The sequence below is a fragment of the Plutella xylostella genome, chromosome 22 (assembly GCF_932276165.1).
Source record: "Plutella xylostella chromosome 22, ilPluXylo3.1, whole genome shotgun sequence".
Taxonomy (NCBI): Eukaryota; Metazoa; Arthropoda; class Insecta; order Lepidoptera; family Plutellidae; genus Plutella; species Plutella xylostella.
The window spans coordinates 7,060,342-7,065,249 of NC_064002.1; positions in this window are offsets into that span (position 1 = coordinate 7,060,342).

Here is a 4,908-nt window from a genome sequence, read left to right on the forward strand (position 1 = left end):
AGGCAGAAGTGCGTATATCTTCACATACACAACACAAATGATAAAAATACAATCCATATTATTAAATCTACTAAGTACATTATGTACCTCTATAAAGTACTTGTGCAAAAACATTATGTCACGAGGAATGCCAGGTGACATTATCATTTAAAGGATAATACATTGGTAGACTACCGAAATTATCTAATCAGACTTGAACTAGTACATACTACGCGTAAATAAAAAAACAATAACAATATTATCTATGGTTTCTATTTTTAACTGGGCCCAATCCCTTTGTTGTTACAGTAGCAATCGACAGACAAATGGTTAAATATTTAAACAATTAGGAGTGGCCGTTTAATAATCTGTGTGTAAACTTTAACTGGGTCGAAAGCGAGATGGGTGTAGAATAGAGCATGCAACATGCAACAGCTGATACTGCGGAGGTCATTGGCTCCGCCGCCGGCGGGGGCATCGACCTCTTACTTCATCTACAGCCCTTACTATTTGCATTTAGGGCAGATCGGGACGAGGGCCGTTATCGTCACATTCAGGTGTGAAACGTGAATGTGAACTGGCGACACGTGGGTACCCATGAATTAAATATAGTACTGGTTGGTCAACATTACTTTTACTATTATATCGAACGAATGCATTCATCATATTATTTTGATGAGGGAATTAGCGATTAGGTGCATGGAATAAGGTTACACGAACTCTAAGCAAATATTAGTTTAACAAACTAATGAGCCGTCAACTTAGTCGCTACGATAAATAAATTAGACCTCGTTAGAGCACATCACGCCACATCCTTCACTAACTAACATGAAATAAATTCCTCAATAGAATCATAATTATTTTCACTCATCGTTGTGTTCTTGTGCGTTTCGAATTTAGTATTTCGACCTAATTGATAGACAAGAACATAAACAAGCCCACATTGTCGAGAACACGTACGCCCAAAACGATGGCAATTCTGCTAACAAAAACACAAACACCGTGCATCATGCATGATTGATAATGGTAAGTAGTTCAAAAACATTAAAACAAATACATCGATAAGAAGCTTATCATGCTAATATCAGAGAGCTGATAGGTCATCTATCATCTACCGCTATTTGTGTCAGCCAAGTGTGATTTGCCGTCATATCTTGTAGATATCAAAGAACCGGCAAAAAATAGTAAGCACATCCCTGCCCAAGACAATTAACAAGCTCAGTGCATTCAAACTACTATAGTAGTTTATTTTGGATGAATTCTCCAGGATGTAGACGCAATCCAAATGTTTCTTGTTACTTATCACAATCTGCATACTATCCTGACATTATACGAACGATTACAATCACGATCCGTTATACGATTTGGATAGCTACGAAATAGCTATACCTATGTGGTCCTATTTGAGAACAATTCTAGTCTAGCTTCAAGTAACCCGCAGAACTGTTATAAGGGAGCAGTAAATATAATAATATTTTATATTTAGTAGAATCGGCTCCACTGGCCTTGTCCGTGTTTTCAACTATAGCACTTAAGCCTTGTAGCGATGTGGGATTATCGATTGACAAACGAATTACTACGTATATTCCTATAAGCTTAAATAACAGGGATACACGAAATAGGCCTCCCTTAAACATGTTTAACATCCCCAGCGCAGCACCCTGGGCAGTCAGCAACTGTCACTGATGTGCTGGTATTTCACTGCGATGACAAACCCTAGACCAAATAACGGAATCAAAGTAGTTTTAGTCAAAACAAAAACTTTGCATGGAAATATTGTATTCATTTATTTTGAAGTAAAATGAAGAATTTTAATTGCGAATCATCTTCAAACATTTTGGACACAAACTTATAAGGACGTAGCATCTTAAAAAATACGACTTTCACCGCGTGACATGTTATACCAAACCCAGATTCCTTCTGAATAAATGGAAGTGACCTTGCTTTGTTTATAACCTACGTAAACATTACAAATGGATGTTAAAAGTGTATTTACGGCTGGACTTCTTGCTTTGGCATCACAAGACGAAAACATGTCTGAATGCAGGCAATGTCTACGAAACGAGTTTCGGCTATATTCGGGTGTACTTATGTGCAATTTTGCAGTGCACATTGTTCACAATTGTCAGATGCTCCAGTTCTAGTATTGACGATGGGGCTCTGTGAACTTAGTATCGGTAGTCTATTTCATCTTAAATACAGTACCTAATAAGTTTTAAGCAACTACTGCTTACTCTTGCTTCATTCCTTTAAAAAAAAAGTATTAACTACCTGGTCCAGATTTAAAACTTATTTAAATTATGTTAGTTCTGTGCCTTAAATAACATAGAAGGCGCTGAAAGTCATAATGGCATATTGCCTTACGATACGCAGTGGAGGTCTCCTTGGGGTAGTCTTGATTTGATAAATTGCTAAGTTAGAGTCTATACATAATACCCTCTGATGAACAAGCACATCGCATACACGCCGCTATCAATTTGTGTGTTGATATATGGAGTGGATTGACGCATTTGTAGCGAGGAATCTCAGATTGCCGTGCCATCTTATGCATATAAATATTATGTATGATAACAAAGTTCGCCATTCTAAGCTGACCCCTGTCAGACTCAATTAATTATTATCAAGCTTACGACTGTATAAACGGTAATATAATAATATGTATAGTAAACCAAGAGGGTTGGCAGAGGCAACCAGTGGCGGATTAAGAGCATCGGAGGCCCTAAGCACAATGCCTGTGTAGGCCCCTAATTTAGAACTATTTGTTCCTTGAGAAAGAGTGACAAAACAGTTCAATAGCTAAAACGTCCTATAACTTTTATATAAAAAAGGATGTAAAACATTTTTTTTTAATTGCTTGCCTTAAAGGCCTACGAGGGTACACTACATAATTCCGAATTACTTTTTTACGTATATGAAAATAACGATTTTTATAATTACGAATTTCAAAGATCCGAATAATTCACAATCCCGAATTTAAAGTGTCCGAATAATGAAAATCACGAATAGTTGATAAAACGAAATTTCAAACAACAGATTCAGTCAAAATTTCCGAATTTTATCATTTCGATGTTTCAAATGTACGATTTTCTATTATATCGGATTTTAATATTGCGAAAATACAAATCCCCGAATGTAATTTAGTTGACAAGAAATAAGTAGTTATCTATTATGCATGTTTTTTTAAGCTATATTATGTGAAACGCTCCGCTCCGCTTCGCTGCGCTCCGCTTCGTTTTTCAATATCTATGTGCACCTAACACGCTCCTCCGCGCTTTGCTCGTCGTCGCACCTTTCTTTAGGTTTAGGTTCCAGGGTTTTTAAAGATATGCTTTGATGTTATGAAACTTAACAACAAATATTTTTCTATTTAACAATATATTTTTTAAGCCTGTAAAAGCCTGTAAGTATGTAAAACGCTCCGCCCCGCTCCGCTTTGTTTTTAGATGTCTATGTGCACCTAACACGCGCCTCCTGGCTTTGCTCATCGTCGTACCTATCTTTAGGTTTAGGTCCCAAGGTTTTTAAGGTAAAAATACAGTAAAAATCCGAGCAATTGTATTGCTTTCTTGTGTTACTTGACAACAAATACTACAAATAGTTTTCTATTTAACAATTGTTTTGCTCTATATTTGAAACTCTGCTTTGTTTTTCGATATCTATGTGCACCCAACAAGCTCTTCCTCGCTTTGCTCGTCATCGCACCTATCTTTTGGTTTTGAATCTAAGGTTTAAAAAACGTTTATATGTTTTTTTTGACAAAATTACGAATAATCATATTTTCGATCGGTATTTTAATTTTCGTATATTAAAGTAATCGTATTTTTTACGTTCGTATATTTAACAATCGTAGGTAATAACAAATCTTCGTGATTATAATATTCTAAATTATAATTTTCGTGATTTTTATAATTCGGTATTTTAAAAAATCGGTACTGCAATATTTCGTAAATTACATTTGTTATCCCTGTTATCAAATTCGAAAAAAAGTATTTCGGAATATTTGGGTGTTCCCGGCCTACGACATTCGCAATAACAGTTACAACTGCGCAGGTGTGCCGAGCTATCACACGGCACAGTTAAGTACGCGCAAGCCTAATTTTTGTCAAAATCGTCGGCGTGGAAACTGGAAATGTTTCCCAATGAGGAACAATTTCTTCTACTGGTATATTTTCAATGTTTGCAAACAACTAGAATTTCATCGCTAGAAAAAAGTCTCTTTGCCTTCTATTCCCAAAAATAAAACCGTACACGATCGAAGTGGACAAAAAAATTGCTGTAAAATTGAAAAAATCATTCACATGTTAAACTACTCAAGGATTTAAGAGAAGATTCTAATGAATGGCCAAACTATAAAAATTTCAAAAATGTCGAAAAATGCACAAGCCGCGCTTCGGGGTTGGCGCGGTATACAGTTTTACCACCCATTCGCACAGTGTTCCATGTACAGTATAAGCCGGCCTGCGCAGGCAAAACTGTGGTGATACTTACGCGTGTGGTAGGCCCTTTAATCCGAGCAAACTCATTACATCGGACATATTGTGGATGAATAAAATGTTGGTATAAAATGAAACAGCAGCAGAGGACGGGGGCCCCTGGAGGCCCGGGGCCCCAAGCACGTGCTTGTCGTGCTTATAGGTTAATCCGCCACTGGAGGCAACACATACAGCCATACAGCCCAATATTTATCTCTAAAACAAACTCAACGTATTTTCACTTTTGTTAGACTGGAAAAAAGTGTTCTGAAGGCTTAGCAAAGATTTTTTAAAATGCCCAAATGTTTCTAGTCAAAGTAAATTGAAGACATATCGTACTGAAGTGATCTTTCCTCAGTTTAGAAGACTACTTTTCGAAATAGGCCACCTAATTGTTCCTGCTCTATTAGCATCGTGGCCAAGTTCCATTTTCCCATTTCCTAATAGCCATCCCACG